At 45.6% G+C, this 20,482-nt stretch overlaps 1 long non-coding RNA gene across 1 annotated transcript in view; it reads left to right on the top strand.

Moving 5' to 3' along the window:
* Positions 1-3,841: 3,841 nt before the first annotated feature.
* LOC137439128 (uncharacterized) overlaps positions 3,842-20,482 on the top strand; it is a 104,352-nt gene continuing 87,711 nt past the window's right edge. The window contains exon 1 of the long non-coding RNA XR_013621272.1: positions 3,842-3,859. This is a non-coding gene — a long non-coding RNA (uncharacterized LOC137439128). The remainder of the gene's footprint in view (positions 3,860-20,482) is intronic.

Below are 20,482 nucleotides of genomic sequence, written 5' to 3'. Positions count from 1 at the left end.
CGAGTGAGGAAGTAGCACGTACCGTTTTTTTGATTCTTTGTTATGACTTGGACCAGGGTTCGAACCTCCAACCTCCCAGTCTCATACAGATTCTCCAACCATTACACCACTGAGTCTGGTCATATTAGCCACCCTCGGACTTTGTCCAAAACGGGGGCTTATGGATTGGGTCTCGTATGTCCATTTGTCCGTGCGTCCGCAACCATATCTTGGAGATATATGGACCGATTTTGTCCATACATGGCAGAAAGAAAGCACATGAAGGTATACATATTGTTACAGACGCGGTTGTGGATGTTAGTTTACCGAGCGGTTTGGTATGACCGCGTCTGCACAGTTTACCCGATTATACTCGAACGTTGGCCGAGTCGCGCTATGCTAAATCAATTAAGGAAAGGACACAACAGCTGGGTTAAATGACACGACACCAGGGGTACAGTTCTCAAGACCTCCGGAGGAGGTTATAATATGGGATATGCGGAACGTTTAGATTACAAGGACAAGAGGGACAGCATAGGAAGGTGGGCACTTAATCACGGTCTTATAGTAGCCCCGACAGACCACAGATAAACAGGACAAAACTGACTCACACAGGGATTGATGGCAAGGAAGGGCAGGTAGTCGAGGCTCAAGGTGCACCTTGGCTCAGGGGCAGAATCGACCCGGTCCGGTCCAGAGATGCGGGAGGTCTCTCAGCGCTCGGAGGTGGCGACTTCTCTTTCCAAGCTGGGGGCGCATCTGACGTCACGTCCGGTAAGTGGCTGCGTATATCCAGCGGGGAGTGACACGCCCTCGGCTCGTTAGCTCCGCTCCAGATGGAATCGGCCCGCCGCTTCTTATTGGGTGCGGGGGGGGGTTACCGGGCTCCGCCCTTGACGAGGAGCTGACAGGCAGCCCCTTCGTGGTAACCCCGTCGGCGCACATGGGCAATGGCGGCTAACCAAGCCGGAGTGAGGATGCCCACTCCCCGCACCGCGGCCGCGCCGCCGCCTGCTGTTGTTGTAGTTGTTGTTGTAGTTTCATGAGGAAGATGGGAGGAGGTATGGGGAGGTCCTAAACTCACTACTGGTGCCATACAATCACATTCTGGTGCAACGAAGAGTCAGAATTAATGGAAACGAGTCCTTAACTGACATAGACTAAGAATAACTAGCAAGATGTCCTATAGTTGTCTACGTGAGATGCGGTGAACCTGGGCACGACATTTAATGGGGGAAAAAGGGGAAGGTCGGTTCTACAGAGTGTTGTTTACAGACAATGGGACTAGGGAATGGGGGATTGGGGATAGTTGGGGAGTATTGGGGAAATAGGGGAATATTTACAAGCGGATATGGATGGAGGCCAAATCCCATATCCGCAACAATATGTAGGCATAAGGTGTGGCCAAAAGAAGTTGTTCTCATTGGCTGGTATATTTATCTTATTAAATTTTCCTTGCTACTGTAGTTTAATGTCTAGCGGTAGATTGTTGTGTGATTTCTGGTGGTTTGTGCCATGAGGGTGATAAAATGTAAAATTAAGTTTAGTTGTTGGCCACCGCAAATCGAAAGCACGCTTCCGCCCTGACACCGGTGTTGTGTGGATTGCCTCTTCACCCATGAAGACTGTTGTCTTTGGGTTCGGTTGTTATTCGGAGTTTGGACTCGAATGACCATAGGACTCGTGTGAGCGCATCTTGCTGCCCGTTTTTCTTATGTTGTGTTCCCTTCAAACCAAAACATTCATTAAACGAATAGAAGAAGACTTCGAGTTGGTGTGCAACTTATAGCTGCTACACATTTGCCGATCATTTTGTTTCGCGATGCAATTAAAGATGGCCGACTGGCGGCCATTTTAGTTGTAAAACAAGTACAAAAAGTTTTAATTAAAACAAAAGCCGCGTCGTTGTTACACAATGCCTAGATGCAGCTGTGCCTATAACGTCGATGTTATAGGCACAGGACATTCCTATTGATTCGATTACTTGATGTTATTTTTGTGCAAAGTGAAAATATATCTCGGCAATTTCCCGTGTGTGGCGACGAATTTTTAATATATCTCGGCATTTTCCTGTCTGTTATTTCAGGCGGTGTATGACTGACCATGCCGCAATTTTAAAAAAATATATCTCGGCAATTTCCCGTGTGTGGCGACACGTGAACGAAGCTATGCTCCTCTCTCCACATTATTGTGAAGACGTATAAATTAAATATTTCATCGTGACGATTGTCATCAAATGGACGAATTTTTAATATATCTCGGCATTTTCCCATCTGTTATTTTGGGCGGTGTATGACTGACCATGCCGCGATTTAAAAAAAAAAAAAATCTCAATGGACTTGAAATTACAGGCCTTTGAGAATTCATTTCGTTCGATAAAGGGCAACTTTCATCGGATTTTCTTCCCGTTTTTTTTCAACCGAGTCTAAAACTATGTTAGCGACTGTGAAAAATGAAATGATATATCGAATTTGATTTGAAATAAAACTGTGTGAGAGAGGAAGACACCACGGGCCTACAAAACAGGCCTCAAAGCTATGCGAGTTAATAAAATGGTGGATATTTGTTTATATGAAGCCTCTCCCAAAATGGGTGGAGCTATGGTTCCCAGAATGGGTGGAGCTTTGAGGTTTTGTCTTCTCTGCAAGAACAAGAACAAGAAGAAGAAGAAGAAGAACAAGAAGAACAAGAAGAACAACAACAACAGCAGAGGGCACTCTATTAGCAGCGTCTGCGACGCGGCTAAAAACAGATATTGGACAAGTCCTCAACCATTTCTCGGACATGCATTTACCAATCTGGTTCGAACTTTGCACACAGATAATTTTGAATGATGGCTTCCATATGCATGTCTTTTTTTTAGAGATCATATCCAATATGGCCGACTAGCAGCCATTTTGTTACTTAAACGTGTCCCCAGCCATTTCTCGACACGCATGGACCGATTTTGTTCAAACTTGGCACTAAGACCATACATGAGAGGATACATATGCAGAAGATTTTGTTTTGTAATCCGATCAAAGATGTCTGACTAATGGCCTTTAACTCCGTACAGCAAAATTAATTACCGAAGAGCAAAATTACTAAAACCACGGGGGCTATGACATTTTACGTCTTTTTCTTCTTATTTTTTATTGTTATCATTATTATTATTATTGTTTGTTATTATTATGGACAACAACCGAGGGCACAAGCCCTGCTGGGGCCCACATGGGTTTTCGTCTGTCAGGTGGGCTGAACTGGACTTGGGCTTTGAGTGGGCTTTGAACTGGGCCTTATGTGTGTCCCAGGTGGCATTTATATATAGCATTTATTTATATATATAGCATTCATATATATCTATCTATAATTCCAGCAATCTCTGTGTGTCTGTGTGTCTGTGTGTCTGTGTGTCTGTGTGTCTGTGTGTCTGTGTGTCTGTGTGTCTGTGTGTCTGTGACCGCTGTTTCTCGACAACCACGGGTCCGATATACTTGAAACTTGCCAGGTATATTGCTGGGGACCCGAGGATGTGCCTTTTCAAGGTTTCATATTAATCGGACAATTACTTACCGAGCTATGTCCAAAAAACGCTTCAACCAATCAGAGAGCAGCGAGCTATCACGTGTGCCGAACGTGGCGATCAGACTCTGCCTCGGACGGCACATTTGACAGCGTATTCATTTATTTCATGTTGGAAAACTATGTTGCCGTTAAACTATGTTTTAAAACGAATTCAAACTGCGATTAAATTAAAACGATTCATCCTAACTGCGATTTGCGAACTTCCGGACAGTGACGACTTATCTTCCGGCAGCCAATCACAGAACGCTCTGTTGCGTAGGCGTGGCCGATGTGAGACGAGCGGAGCTGAGCGCGTTACGAGCTGACCGCCATTACGGTACGTAATTCGATTTCTTATGCGCATTATTTCTCCCAATTCAGTCAGAGCGAAGGGCGGAAGCGAAGAGCGTTGTTTTTTTTGTTTACGGGCGTACGGGCGGGGTAGAGCGTACGGGTAGCGTTTTTTTTTTTTTTTGGCCACGGAACGGGCACCCACATACGGGCAATGCCCTAGTATATATAAATGGCAGCTTTATATCTTGCTATATATAAATATAGAAGCTATAGATAAATATATAAATATATAAATATATAAATATATATATATATATATATATATATTGTTACGGTCTGTGACCTTTTTCTTCTTCCTTCCCCACCCCACCTCCCGCCCCACCCCCCTGTGAGTTAGACCAAGTGGTTTGGTCCATGTGTATAAAGCCTATGATTGGCTGTGTGGCAGAGGAGGGGCCAGGAAGGTGATTCAGAGGAGAGAGAGTGGCCATTTTGGGGGAGGGCTAATGGCGGAGTGCCTTTTCGGGGGTTGTCGAGTTTCCAGCTGCAATCTCTCCACCTGAAGGGTGACTTTGATCGAACTCTTGCTGCCGTACCTCTACTGCCTTGGGGCCTACTCGTGGACTTGCCTACTCCTACGCTCTCGTGCGGAGCCTGCACTGGGGCCTACCACTGGCCCTGCTCTGGGGACTACTGTTGGGCCTGCCTTGGGGCCTACTCATGGACTTGCCTACTCCTACCCTCTCATGCTGGGCCTGCACTGGGGCCTACCCCTGGGCCTGCCTTGGGGCCCACTCGTGGACTTGCCTACTCCTACCCTCTCGTGCTGGGCCTGCACTGTGGCCTGCCCCTGGGCCTGCCCTGGGGCTTACTGCTGGGCCTGCCCTTGGGCCTACTCTTGGACCTGCCTACTCTTGGACCTGCCTACTCTTGCCCCTGCCTACTCTCGGACCTGCCTACTCTCGGACCTGCCTACTCTCGGACCTGCCTACTCTCGGACCTGCCTTCTCTCGGACCTGCCTTCTCTCGGACCTGCCTTCTCTCGGACCTGCCTTATCTCGGACCTGCCTTCTCTCGGACCTGCCTACTCTCGGACCTGCCTACTCTCGGACCTGCCTACTCTCGGACCTGCCTACTCTCGGGCCTGCCTACTCTCGGGCCTGCCTACTCTCGGGCCTGCCTACTCTCGGGCCTGCCTACTCTCGGGCCTGCCTACTCTCGAGCCTGCCTACTCTCGGACCTGCCTACTCTCGGACCTGCCTACTCTCGGTGCTGCCTACTCTCGGTGCTGCCTACTCTCGGACTGGTCTACTCTGGTTTTTCACTCTCTTCTCCCTTCTTTGTTTTATGTGTACTACATAGTGGGTTCATAGGGAGAGCCCAGGAAGTGTATTCAGCTCTGTCGGAGGATCAGTCAGAGAATTATGAGGCTGTTAAAAAGGCTGTGTTGTCAGCCTATGAGCAAGTTCCGGAAGCATACCGGCTGAAGTTCCGAACATTAAAGAGACAGGCTGGGCAGACCTTTGTTGAATTTGTGAGCGAGAAGCAGGGGCGGATGCAGGAATTTCAAGGGGGGGGGGGTGCATGAAACTATAGCGCTGGGGGGGGGGAGATAAAGGGGGGTGTGCGGGTCGTCCCCCAGGAAATTTTTAAAAATCGATCGTCAGAAATGGCATTTCGTGCATTCTTGGAAGTTTCTGCAGTTCCTTGTGTTCTTTCCTGGCCCAACAGTTCAGCAGATTCGCACCGCCTGCACCCTCATCCTGGATCGAAGGGGGGGGGTGCACACCCCCCCTGCACCCCCCCTGGATCTGCCCCTGAGAAGGAAATGAGTTTTGATCGGTGGTATCGTTCTCTACAAGTGGATAGGACCTATGGTAATCTAAGGGAGGTTATCTTAATTGAAGAGTTTCGGAACAGTATCCCCTTGGACATTAGGACACACCTTATGGACCATAAGGTTGGTGAGTTGAAAAAAGCTGCTGTTGGTGCAGATGATTATGAACTTACCCATTAGAGAGGCCTTGGTTTTCCTCATATGGTACTACCTGGGATAACAAGAAGGGTGTCAGTGAGGACCGGTCAGAGGGGAAGTGGACAGACCATAGGGGTCCATTGGTGCAGCCGTTTCTGGGTAGACCGTTTGAGTGGTTGAGTCAGGCATCTCGCCGGGGACTGGCCACCACGTGTTATTACTGTAAACAGAGGGGACATCTGAAGTCGAATTGTTGGAAAATTGCAAAGGGAGGAGAAGCAGGGAGACTGTTAGACCTATTGCATTGGTTCGAACCAAAGTGGACAGCCACAGGGATCGTGCCCTTTCAGTTAAGGCTGAGGATACTGCGGACCTTATGAGCCCCATACAGGACCGTTATAAACCCTTTGTGTCAAAGGGCCAAGTGTCTTGGGACGGGACAGTCAAGTCCGCAGTTATTCTGAGGGATACTGGGGCCGCCCAGTCGTTGATGTTGTCTAATATTTTACCATTGACTTTGAGTAGTTCGGGGAAAGCGAGTGCCTTACTCCAGGGCATTGTAGGTCATGTCCCAGTCCCCTTACATTGGGTGAACTTGAAGTCTGATTTGGTCACAGGACCCGTGATGGTAGGAATAGTCCCCACTCACCCCATAGAGGGTATCAGTTTTGTATTGGGAAATGATTTGGCTGGCGATATGGTTTGTGTTTCCCCAGTCGTGAAAGAGAGATTCCTCGAAGAGACTGAGAACCCTAACCATCGGAACTCCGGATGTACTTTCCGGGAAAGACTTACCACCGCCTGCTTTGTTGCCACTGAACATTTGAGAGTATCTCAGCGAGTAATGAAGGCCCGTTTAGACCTGAATGCGACAGCTCATAATTTTAGGCCTGGAGACAAAGTGCTAGTTTTACTACCTCTGCCTGGGGAGCCCCTATTGGCGAAGTTTAGCGGTCCCTACTTGGTCGAAAAAAGCTGAGCGAGGTGAACAACGTGGTGCGGACCCAGGGCAGACTGAAATCCCGCCGGGTGTGCCATGTTAATATGCTTAAAGGGTACGATGAGCGTGAGGCTGACCTCGGCCGGCCAATTGAAGGACACATGAAAGCCCACGGAATCCTGTTTCTCACAGTCTGAGAGTCCTTTCGGTGCTTTTTTGCAAACTCCAGGCGGGCTTTCATGTGTCTTTCACTGAGGAGAGGCTTCCGTCTGGCCACTCTGCCATAAAGCCCAGATCGGTGGAGTGTTGCAGTGATGGTTGTCCTTCTGGAAGTTTCTCCCATCTCCACACAGGATCTCTGGAGCTCAGCCAGAGTGACCATCGGGTTCTTTGTCACCTCTCTTACCAAGGCCCTTCTCCCCAGATTGCTCAGTTTGGCCGGGTGGCCAGCTCTAGGAAGAGTCCTGGTTGTTCCAAACTTCTTCCATTTAAGAATTATGGAGGCCACTGTGCTCTTGGGAACCTTCAATGCAGCAGAAATTTTTTTGTAGGCTTCCCCAGATCTGTGCCTCGACACAATCCTGTCTCTGAGCTCTGCAGGCAGTTCCTTCGACCTCCTGGCTTGGTTTTTGCTCTGATATGCATTGTCAGCTGTGAGACCTTATATAGACAGGTGTGTGCCTTTCCAAATCATGTCCAATCAATTGAATTTACCACAGGTGGACTCCAATCAAGGTGTAGAAACATCTCAAAGATGATCAAGAGAAATGGAAGGCACCTGAGCTAAATTTCAAGTGTCATAGCAAAGGGTCTGAATACTTATGTCAATGTGATATTTCAGTTTTTTCTTTTTTATTAATTAAAACTTTATAAAATCCTGTTTTCTCTTTGTCATTATGGGGTATTGAATGTAGATTGATGAGGGAAAAAATGAATTTAAACGATTTCAGCATAAGGCTGCAACATAACAAAATGTGAAAAAAGTGAAGGGGTCTGAATACTTTCTGAATGCACTGTATATAGTTTAATCGGGTTACATTAATAATGTCTGTGTATATAATGTAATCAGGTTACCTTGGTAATGTCTGTGTGTATATTGTATAATCAGGTTACCTTGATAATCTATGTGTATCGAGTAGTCAAGTTACCTTGATAATCTCTAAATGTATATCGTGTGGTGCAGTTACCTTGATAATCTCAAAATGTATATTGTGCAGTTAAGTTACCTTGATTATCTCTAAATGTATATCGTGTAGTCAAGTTACCTTGATAATCTCGAAATATATATCATATGATGAGGTTACCTTGATCATCTCTAAATGTATATCATGTAGTAAAGTTACCTTGATGATCTCTATGTATAATCATGTAATCAGGTTATCTTGATAATCTCTATGTATATAATTTAATCGGGTTACCTTGATAATGTCTGTGTGTATATTGTATAATCAGGTTACCTTGATAATCTATGTATATCGAGTAGTCAAGTTACCTTGATAATCTCTAAATGTATAACGTGTAATGAAGTTACCTTGATAATCTAGAAATGTAGGCCTATATCGTATAATCAGGTTACCTTGATATTTCCTGAATGCTCAAGCTCGTACACAGGTACATGCTAATGGTTACGGAGACGTCGTTACCTGCAGCATTGCTGTCATGTTTCGTTGTTTGTGACACGTTGCGCAATCCATGTGGAACGAGCGCCATTCATTAGTTTCAAGCTGCCAGCTCTGTTGGCATTGTCAGCATCCAATCACCCCGATGGCGCCAAACATCCAGATGGCCGGTTTCCCTGCCGAACCAAGGTGTCAGGGCACAGAAAGATGGCAACTAAAGATAACTGATATGAGGGGGGAACATTTCTGTTGTACTTTAGTTACAAGAGCGAAATGTCACAGGAGGACACCTGTACATGGACAAAGCCGGGGAAGGGTAATAGGAAAGTCGGATGGCATGAATTCGGACACACACTTTAATATGTCGGATTTGAACATGGAACCCCAGCATCATGAGCCGTGTGCTCGGATGGGGAACATGGGCCTGCAGTGGGCGCTGCATCTCGGAGTATGCTGTTTCTGGATTGCGTCATAAAGCCTAACCTTAACCCTAAAGGTTTCATGGTTTTTCTCGGAAGGAGTGATAGCTACCTGGTTACCTGCTCTACTTGCTAAATCCTCTCCTTGATCTTCAATCCTCTTAATAAATATCTTAATTAATAAAACTAATTAATATTAATATTAAAAAATATTATTTATTATTATTATTAATTTAACTATTGTTAATTAATTATTAATATTAATTTTAAAATCTTAATAAATAGATATTGGTCCTCTCCTTGCTGAAAGTTTAAAATGGATATACAAGTAAAACTGAATTATTAAAAAGATGATCACATGTTCATTGTCATTCATTCGTGTGCAACACCTGGTTTAAGTATATCTTAATGCTTTCGCCGCTGATTCGGCGATCCCTGCAGGTTAGACCGCAGGTGTGTCGTCTGTTTCGGGTGCCGGGGATTTCCCGCCAAATTGGTGAAAGACTGCGTGGATCTTTCACGTCCACCAAGAGCCGGTTACTCTGGCTCAACGTCCATCGGGAGTGCACACACTGATGATTGGCCCTGCATGCGAAGCACCTGGTGGTTTACAGCAGGTGTCGGGAATCCGACCCAGACCGGACAGTTCAAAGGCGAGTGTGCAAATCTCTAGGCTACGGTATTCGCTGCTGCTTCGCAGGCTTCAGAAAATGGAGTATTTTTTTTGAAGTTTGTAAATCGATGCAAACCATAAGTTCCATAAAGATGAACCGTCGATGGAGACCGTAGGTGTGCCCGAACAAATTACGACGAACACAAAGAATGCACCTGAGCGGCACGCGAAGCGAAAACGTTGGCGCGATATCGACCGGTCTATTGCAGGACTCGCACACCTTTTAAATCTCACTATTTTACAACGAGCCCCGGGTCGTTCGATCCAGAGATGAGCGCGAGATGGTGTGCTCCTGGATCTTTGGGATCGTTTGTACTGAAGTGCAGCTCATTTCGTCGCAGGTAACACATGCTGCCTCGTTTCGAATGCCATATATATCCAACAACGTGTCAACAACGTTCGCAAACTTTAGTGATTGTTTCGGTGGAGCCAGATGTTGTGGCCACATTAGATTACCTCCTGCCCCCCACTTCGTCCCCGCTTTCCCAGGATCTCTCCCACTGATGGCACCAAACATGAGACCCCGGGTATCAGCATCCTCGGTTCTCATTACGGGGAGATGTTTGCTTCACCAGCTGTTCCCAGTTATTGGATCCAAGTAATTGTCCTCCTCGTGTTTTTATTCGCTTTCTAAAAATGCCACTAAAACTTCCTCTGTTTGTTTCTGGGAAATGATGACATCTGGAATGAGAACGACAGAGGAAGTACTCGAACCCCCAGTTGCTGGTTTTGCTGGTTTTCCCTTTTTTGGGGAATTGGACGTACTCGAACCCACAGTTGCTGGTTTTCCTGGTTTTCCCTTTTTTGGGGAATTGGACGTGGCCAGATGTTGGGAGAATTAATGTGAAATGTTTTCATTGTGCTGTAATCTCAATCAGGTGAAAATGCATGGAAGTTTTATTCGTTCAAGATATGTTTGGGAATTAACATTCCAGGAGGAATGAGTGGGCGATCCAATGAGCGCAGATATTGGATAGGGGTGATCCCATTCATAATGTGCTATGTTACACAGGGAGGGATAGACAAGGAAATCCGGACACAGCACGGCCCCACTCGCCCCATCAAGCCTGTGCCATATCCACATTCCTGAAATTTCATCGAAAGGAGGCAACGCTGGCATTGGAAAGAAATGGTTAAAAAAAGGGGAAGTGCCAAGGTTTTTAAAACTTTTGTGTGTGTAGTTGTGTGTAATGTGTATGCCTATGTCCAGGGTGTCAAATAAAATATATCCAGCCTGGAATATTTCAGAAAAATTAATGAAAGAGCATAAATTAAAATGTTAATTAAATTTAAAATTAATTAATTAATTAATAGTATTAAATTAAATGTAAAATTAAATAAATAGCATTAATTCAAATTTATTTCAAATAGCATGAATAGCATTAATTTAAATATTAATTAAATTATCTCAGATTAATAATTTATTGAATTAAATTAAGGATACTTTCGACTTGCTCACCAAATCTATTCATTCCAAAAAAAAATTCCATCTCTTACAGTGCCTCTTTCATTCATTCCCTAAACTCTCCAGCACTCCACCCATCCTTCAGCATCCTCAAACGTTTTATTGACTCGAATGTCTCAAGAAACTCATTTTGCAATAAATGTTCGTTTCCCATTAATCGTACACTTTTAAAAATCCAATCTCACCCCTCCCCTCCAAATCTTCCCCATCACCCATCCCTTTCAAATCTTCCCCCTAGCCCCTCCCCTCCAAATCTTCCCCATCACCCCTTCCCTCCAAAACTTCCCCATCACCCCTCCCCTCCAAAACTTCCCCATCACCCCTCCCCTCTAAATCTACCCCCTTGCCCCTCCCCTCCAAATCATCCCCATCACCCATCTCTTTCAAATCTTCCCCCTTGCCCCTCCCCTCCAAATCCTCCCCATCACCCATCCCTTTCAAATCTCCCCCCTTGCACCTTCACTCCGAAACTCCCCCCACACCCCTCCCCTCCGAGACTCTCCTTCACTCCTCCCCTCCAAGACACCCCTCTCACCCCTCCTCCTCAAAGCGTTCTCCCCGCTTCTTCCCCCTTCCAACTTTCACCTTTATCTCCCTCAACCTTCTGCCTCGCTCTTCCCCCTCCTCAAATAACACCTCACTGCGCCTCACCCAATCACCATCAAACCCTATGTCCGCCCCATTCTTCCCTTTCTCCAAGCTATTCTGAAATCTCTGACACACCTTCAACAGCTCGCCCTACCTCTTCCTCCTCTTCCACATCTTACCCTACCGCACCCCCCCCCCCCTGTTCTGTATCCGATGCTCCCCCTTCCTCTTCATTAACGGTATGGACCTCAAACATCCAGGGTCTTCGCTCAAACTTGACTGATCCCTCCATACAGGTTGCTTCTGACAAACCAGACGTGATCTGCTTAACAGAAATTTTCCTCCTTCATGATGTCTCTGATTCCCTGGTATCTCTCCCAGGTTACTCCCTCCTCCGGTATGATAGACTTGAGCCTCGTCCTGGAGGTGGGGTTGCTATCTTTATAAAAAAAACTCTCTTCCTCACTCGCCCTGCACTGCCCTCTCTCCACCTCACCCCCAGGAATACCTTTGGCTATGGCTTCCCCTTCGCTCCCACCTTTTGTTCATATGTGTGTTGTACCGTCCACCAAACAGTGATGACTCCATCTACATCTCGCTGTCTGATAATATGGACCAACTACTATCTACCCATCCCAACTCTCTCTTCCTCATATGTGGTGATTTCAACTGTCGCCATGCCAGTTGGCTGGGTGTGGGTACCTCTCTCACCAGCCATGGCTCTTCAGCAAAGGACTTCTGTGACTCACTGGGACTGACACAATCTGTCAATTTCCCGACCTGGGTCTCAGTCAACGGAGCATCTTCTCTTCTGGACTTGGTTATGACTAACTTCCCTGAAAATGTCTGCTGCTCTTCTTCTGCTCCAATCGGCTCTTCTGATCATGTGCTTGTTAAAGTGGACATCTCTCTGACCATTCTCAGAGAGCCTCCTCAGCGTCGACGAGTCTGGCATTTCACTCAGGCCAACTGGCATGGTCTTCAAGCAGACATCAATCATCTGGACTGGTCTCTACCGCCTCTGACATCAACTCATCCTGGGAATTCTTCCAAAGTAAATTGCTCTCTCTCATGCACAGATTTATCCCATCTCGTCTTCAGGTGTCATACCCTTCCTCCCCTCCATGTTACATGGAATCTTGTGGTGAGGCTATTGCCCAGAAACAACTTGATTTCGTCTCCTGGAAAGCAAATTCAATGGAAGGAAATCTCATTTCCTTTCACAAAGCCCGAAACAAGTGTGTGTCCACCCTCAGGAGAGCCAGGAAACAATATCTCTCCATTCTCAGGACCGAACTCTCTTATCTGTCTCCCTCTTCCAAATCCTGGTGGCGTCTGGTCAAATCTGTTTCTGGTGTTTGTACCCCCTCCATCCCCTCCCTCACCTCAAATGGCCACACGGCTGACTCCGCACGTGAAAAAGCTGAATGCCTCAACTCTGTGTTTGCCTCTAAATCTTGTGTCCCAACCCCATCCCTCTCTGTACCCACCGTACCCAGGCGTACCCAGCTGCTCCTGGACTCTGTGTCCTTTCCTACTGACAAGGTGGAAAAGTTTCTGTCAACCCTCGACTCTGATTCTGCAACTGGACCTGATGGCATCAGCCCACGGGTCCTAAAATCCTGCTCTTCTGCTCTTTCACTCCCTCTCTCTGTTCTCTTCACCCTCTCTCTGTTCTCTTCACCCTCTCTTTTGCTCAAGGTCATCTTCCATCTGCTTGGAAATCTGCCAACATCACCGCTTTGCACAAAAAAGGTGCAAAAACAGATCCCAGCAACTACAGACCAATCAGCCTTCTCCCAATTATCAGCAAAGTCATGGAATCCATCATTACTTCAGATATGAAATCTTTCCTCTTCTCCAATGGCTTGATCTCTGATCATCAATTTGGTTTCAGACCTGGTCACTCTACTCTGGACATGCTGCTTCTGCTTTCTCAACAATGGATGGAGGTCCTCAATGCCAAACAGGAAATTAGAGCAGTCTCCCTTGACATATCACGTGCCTTCGATACGGTCTGGCACCCCGCTCTGCTCACCAAACTCTCCTCTTTTGGTATCCATGGAAATCTCCACGCATGGCTGGCGGACTTCCTCTCTAATCGTAGTCAATGTGTGGCCCTGAATGGGTTTCTCTCATCTCCTCTTCCTGTTCAGGCTGGAGTTCCCCAAGGCACTGTTCTGGGCCCTGTGCTTTTTCTGGTCTTCATCAATGATCTCTCTGACTCTCTTGAAAATCCTGTCTATCTCTTTGCTGATGACTCTACTCTCTGTCGCTCCATTCTTCATCCCTCAGATCGGCAGTCTGCAGCCTCCTCACTCTCTGCAGACCTGGACAAAATCACAGACTGAGCAAACAAGTGGAACATGTCTTTCAATCCTGACAAATCTCACACTCTTACGATGTCTCTCTGAAAAGACCGACTGGACAACCCTCCCATCCACTTTCTGAATCATCCTCTCCAAGAAGTTCTGTCACTCAAGCTTTTGGGTCTCACTATCTGCCATGATCTTTCCTGGGAAAACCACATTTCAAATCTGGCCTCCAAAGCCAGTCGCCGACTGGGCATCCTCCGTCGTGCGAACTCCTCACCACATACAAGGCTTTCATCCACAGCTCAATGGAATACTGCTCTCCCCTCTGGGCTGGTGCTCCTGCCTCACACCGAGCTCGTCTTCACGCTGTTGAAACCAAAGCATTCAGAATCATTGGAATCTCCCGTGATGAAGCTAACTCCAAGGGCCTCTCACTCACTCACCGCAGGCAGGTTGGTGGTCTTTCCGTCTTCTACCGACTTCTCTCTGGCCTTGCCCCCCCCCAGCTCTCTCTGGGCTCTGTCCCGCAAATATTCCTACAGGTCGCACAAGATCTGCCTGCAACCCTCTTATGGTTAAACTGCCAAAATCAAGACTCTCTGCTCACCTTCACTCCTTCATTCCTCTTTTCTCTCGCCTCTGGAACAAACTCCCTCACTCTCTTCAATCCCACTCCACCCTCCAGGTCTTTAAAACAGCTGTTCACCACCATCTCTTATCTTCCCCCATCCAAACCCTTGATCTTTTCTACCCCTGCTAATTTTACCCCAATTCCACTTTTTTGAAATACCAACTTCGGTCCTGGAAGTCCTTGGTGTCCTTGTGTTTTATACTTCTCCCTCCCCCCCCCCCTTCCCACGCCTCCTCCCCCCAAGCCCTCTCCCTTCCACACATCTCGCTGCTCCCAAATGTTGTGTTTGTGTGCTTCCCCTTCTCTCCCAATCTTGTCTTCCGCTCCCTCTTTTTATATATTTTGTTTGTCTGGTTGATTTGTTTGTGAAGTAAATGTTAGCTCTTTCACGAGCCTCGATTCAGTATCAAAAAAAAAAAAAATTAATTAAATTAAAGAGGGTGGGAGACGTATAAAACACATGGACACATGGAACACATGGAAACACATGGATCAGACGGAAGCCTCTCCTCAATGAAAGACACATGAAAGCCCGCTTGGAGTTTGCCAAAAAGCATCTAAAGGACTCTCAGACTGTGAGAAACAAGATTCTGTGGTCTGATGAAACCAAGATTAAACTGTTTGGCTTCCGTCTGGCCACTCTGCCATAAAGCCCAGATCAGTGGAGTGTTGCAGTGATGGTTGTCCTTCTGGAAGTTTCTCCCATCTCCACACAAGATCTCTGGAGCTCAGCTTGAGTGACCATCGGGTTCTTGGTCACCTCTCTTACCAAGGCCCTTCTCCCCCGATTGCTCAGTTTGGCCGGGTGACCAACTCGACGAAGAGTCCTGGTTGATCCAAACTTCTGCCATTTAAGAATAATGGAGGCCACTGTGCTCTTGGGAACCTTCAATGCAGCAGAAATTTTTTCGTCGGATTCCCCAGATCTGTGTCTCGACACAATCCTGTCTCTGAGGTCTGCAGGCAGTTCCTTCGACCTCATGGCTTGGTTTTTGCTCTGATATGCATTGTCAGCTGTGAGACCTTATACAGACAGGTGTGTGGCTTTCCAAATTATGTCCAATCAATTGAATTTACCACAGGTGGACTACAATCAAGGTGTAGAAACATCTCAAAGATGATCAAGAGAAATGGGAGGCACCTGAGCTAAATTTCAAGTGTCATAGCAAAGGGTCTGAATACTTATGTCAATGTGATATTTCAGTTTTTTCTTTTTAATAAATTTGCAAAACTTTCTAAAATCCTGTTTTCTCTTTGTCATTATGGGGTATTGAGTGTAGATTGATGAGGGAAAAATGAATTTACACAATTTCAGCAGAAGGCTGCAACATAACAAAATGTGAAAAAAGTGAAGGGGTCTGAATACTTTCTGAATGCAATGTAGCCTCCATGTCTGCCAGAGTCCCAGCCTGAACTGCAGTTAACCTGTCCAGCCCATCCTTGAACTCTCCCTGCTGAGCTCTCAGCCATGCCTCCATCCTTTCAAACATGGCCATCATGACATTTCGTTGTTGGCTCACATCAGGCTGTGCTGGTGATGCAGACCTGCTGCCTTGTTGCATCTGCTCCTCCTCCATTGGGAGCACTGGGCTTACAGATTGGGGGTCAAAAAGAGTACCAAGCAGTGGGGATAGCTACTGCTCCCCCTATCGGTCCTTCTTCACTTATGTCCAATTTGGACCCAGCAGCGTCCAACCCGCTAGTCCCCGTCTGGTTCTGTCCATCATGATCTGGCATAGCGACTAGCTGTTAAAGAAAAATTTGTCTGGTGCGCTCCACAATTTTTATTTGAGGTGTGATCACCTGCCCCTCGGCCTCAATCCCACTCTTTGACACCAGTGTGACGGAGGTCACCTCTGGCAAACTCCTGGAGGACAGCATGCCTTCAGGAGACCATGGATGCCACTTGCAACTCCCACCTCTGGATGGATCTTTGCGCTCAAGGTCAGTTTACTGTGCAGGTGAGTTCGGCGAGGCAAATTATCCTGGCAGTTATGCAACAAACCTTATTCAGTCGGCCGAGCAGAACCGACGTTGCATAACCACATCTGAGATCAAACTTAGATAACAAATCTGAGCTGGTCAAATGCCTCATTAGTCTTATGCCACTGTGGAAGTGTAAATTTATGAAGCAAGTAATTTCTATGAGCCACAACCTGCTTTCCTCATCTGCAAGTTTTTTTGTGGTTTCCATGCAGAATTTGGCATCTCCTACAGTAGGCGAATTATCTCCGACACTCTGACCAAGTGACACTCTGACCAAGTTCGTTTGCTCGAGAAAAGTAAAACTCTTAGTATAGGCAATGGTGGATCGCATATTGTCATGGCTAAATCTTTTTCTGACTGAGGGTAATATGATTACAAATAGGGTTTTTGGAAATAATGTAATGTTAGATCGAGTATGTCTTATTGAGTTATATAAGCAAATTGGAGAAAAGATATTGTTTTCTTGGTAAATAATTAAATAATACAACTGATGCCACAATGTCTAACCAGGCTCTCTGAAGTAATTCCTGGTTTATCGAGGCTTGCTTGCCAATGCGCTCGGTAAACAAGCTTTCATTGTGACTGTGAATAAACGACTCAGTACGAAGTCTAAGCTAAACATTGTATTGATAAGTGAATGCAAAATACTTGGTAATTATTTTGCAGAGTTGAACAATGGGAGTGGATGAATCGCTCTTCGCTGGCCGTTGTTATGATAAGCTCAGCGCACTCTTTTTTTCTTTTTCACTTGTAGTTTATTTAATAGATAGTTTTATGGAATTGTCAGCGTTCTCAGTAAAATCTTTCGAAAGAACGATAATTAAACACTGAATCAAAATAGCTTATTAGTATTTGATAAAGGGGTTAGTCTAAACTATAAAATCCATGTCGGCTAGCTCTCTCTGGCTCTCTGCTTCTCAGTAAAGATATTTTGTGGGATTGCAGTATGATTTTGACTTATCAGGGAAAAGATGAGTTTGCAGATTGAAAAAGGATGTGATTGTCAAAGCTACTGAGTGACCTTTTGAATGTCCCTGCAATGGCATTATAAAACGTTGCTGCAAAGTTATAATAACGTTAACGCAATGTTATGATTGATAGGGTCTTGGTGCCAAAGTCTCGACTAAACACATTCTTCTCATTAAAGGATTTGAAAATGCAGATCTGCTCTCAGCGGGAAGTATTCTCATCTCAATATTTCACTCGACCAATCACATTGTATCCCCCGATCCTTGCTCCCTCCCACCCAAACTTTGCCCAACCAATCCTACTGCTCTCCTCCCCTCTCTTCGCTCCTCCCTCCTCCACTTGCTCCTCCCACTTGAAATTGTATAAGAATCAGAAACTGATGTCCAGTTAGCAGGATTAGCACTGGAAATGTAAGATGTTGTAATGCTGTACTTAGGATGTTTACTTGGCTGGTCGATTCTGTATGTTTACACTGTATGTTAACTGTATTCTATGCATGCTGGTGTTTGGTATGACATTTCTTTGTGCATCTCTACTGTACCAGGATTTCACTAGGGACCTTCTGTGATGTTGACTGTATACTGTGCATGCTACTGTATCCTTATGATGTTTTCTTTGTGCATCCCTACTGTACCAGGATTTCACTTGGGACCTTCTGTGAATCTTGCAATGTAATTAGTGAATTGTGATATGGTTTGATAAAGGTTATTGTTTCTTGCTGTGTATTTCCTTGTAGACAGAAAGTGTTGTCCTCCTCGGGAATTAATTGTGACTCTCTTCTGATATTGAATTTTTGGTTCATCTATGACATACTACTGTGGGAAAATATCCCTAACACCACCATCCAAACAGACAATAAGTCAGGACACAATTTCTTGAGGAAATGGCTTTTAGTGACAATAATAAAAATGGAAGTATTTTAGTGGGGTTACCTTCAGCAGCCCTGTGAGTATTTTGCTGAAAACTAAGTTTGAGGGTGGATTTAGGTACCTTGGGATACAACCTTTAAAATTAGCTTCTACACATTTTGAGAATTGATGGGAAATGGCCGTTCAGGGGCGTTTTCCAAAATGGCCACCATGAGTGTATTGCATGCCTTGAGTATCTTGGTGTTTTGTTTGCAGAGTCGACCAAAGGGTGCATTATGGGATTTCTAATGGTTCTAAATCCAGTTTTCATACTTATAACAATCTATGACACTCAAAAATACTGATATTAGTACTTTTATTCATTTTTTACACAATATAATACAGCAAAATGGCAACTATGCAGCAAGCATTGAATATTAAGGACATTGAGCTTGCTGAAACTGCGGTATCACTACGGTGATCATCATAATGTGACTTCTCGCATTTAATATTTCAACTGTCCTTGAACAAGGTGCAACATTTTTCTCTCGGCATTTTCTTCATCACTTGTTATCTGAATAACCTGAAGAATCTGAATCAGTATCAAGGCCTCTGTCGTTTGGTTGATTCCGATATGCAGCTGAAATATCTTCTGGCATAGCAGGTTTGTATGATATGAAAGGATCAACTGTGCCAGACGTATCTGTAGCTCAGCCAGGCAACAATGGTGAAGGATATTGTGTTGGCGAAGTTGGGGTTTGGTATAATAAATGAACAACCACACTTGAGGGTTGGCCCTACAGATATGAAAATAAAGAGTCTGCGTCTGGTGAAAGTCCAGAGGTAACCTTCTTTTAAATTGTGTTCCTCTTGTTGGCATGTGCTTGTCCAAGATAATGTGTTCTCACCATGGCTACAATGTAAAGTGAATTGTTCCGAATCCCGGACAAGAGGCTTTTTTGACTGGAAGTTCAACCCCAGGCTAGATAATAGGGATTGTGCTTCAGCACAGTTTGTCACAGCAGAGAACACCGTTTTTCCATGGCCGTAAAATCCAGATACGCGGTCGACACGTGTGAAGATGTGCAGTTGAATGAAGACTGGATACATATTTAGTGCAGAGGTTCTTGCAATCATATATCTTCCCATTCTTGTACAAATTGTGCGGGACTGCAACCTTGTGGGAAACATCTATTGCCAAAACTATCGCATCAGTATCTCCAGCGTCGACAACAATACCCATACAGGGGTCGCTCTGATTGAGATGGTGATGACATTATAGCTCAGTTATCTCTGTACTTGTCCTCAAAACTGCTCTCTCAGAGTGTCGAAGAACTCCTCTTCATGTGGGATGATAAAGAATTTCAATTCATGAAAGCACAAATTCTTGAAGCCTGACTTTATTGTGCGGATTTGTGAAAAATCTATTGAGTTCTTGTAAAGAGAGAAGCTTATTGTCTGCCTTTATGTAGATGTTGTTGTTGTCTCCAATGAAATCCCAAACTCTCCGTTTGTGTTCACTGTCCTTCATTGAGTTGCTCAGACCATGTCATTTGTGAAACTCTGTGGCACCAATATGCCACCTTGTGACTGAAGTGGACATTTTCTGTGCATAATCACCCCAGGTGGAACAGACGGAGTGTTGGTTTGGTGCATGTGTTGGTTTGGTGGATGTGTTGATTGGCAGATGTGTTGGTTTGGTGGATGTGTTGGTTTGGCGGATGTGTTGGTTTGGCGGATGTGTTGGTTTGGCGCCTTTGTTGCTTTGGCGGATATGTTGGTTTGGCGGATGTGTTGGTTTGGCGGATGTGTTGCTTTGGCAGATGTGTTGGTGTGGTGGATGTGTTGGTTTGACGCATGTGTTGGCTTGGCGGATGTGTTGCTTTGGCGGATGTGTTGCTTTGGCGGATGTGTTGCTTTTGCGGATGTGTTGGTTTGGCGGATGTGTTGGTTTGGCAGATGTCTTGCTTTGGCGGATGTGTTGGTTTGGCAGACGTGTTGGTTTGGCGGACGTGTTGGTTTGGCGGACGTGTTGGTTTGGCTATTGTGTTGGTTTGGCGAATGTGTTGGTTTGGCGGATGTGTTGGTTTGGCAGATGTCTTGCTTTGGCGGATGTGTTGGTTTGGCGGATGTGTTGGTTTGGCGCCTTTGTTGCTTTGGCGGATGTGTTGGTTTGGCGGATGTGTTGGTTTGGCGGATGTGTTGCTTTGATGGATGTGTTGGTTTGGCGGATGTGTT

Source organism: Myxine glutinosa, chromosome 13 (genome assembly GCF_964187855.1).
Source record: "Myxine glutinosa chromosome 13, kmMyxGlut1.1, whole genome shotgun sequence".
NCBI classification, from domain to species: Eukaryota; Metazoa; Chordata; class Myxini; order Myxiniformes; family Myxinidae; genus Myxine; species Myxine glutinosa.
This window is presented reverse-complemented; position numbering and strand designations above follow the sequence as displayed.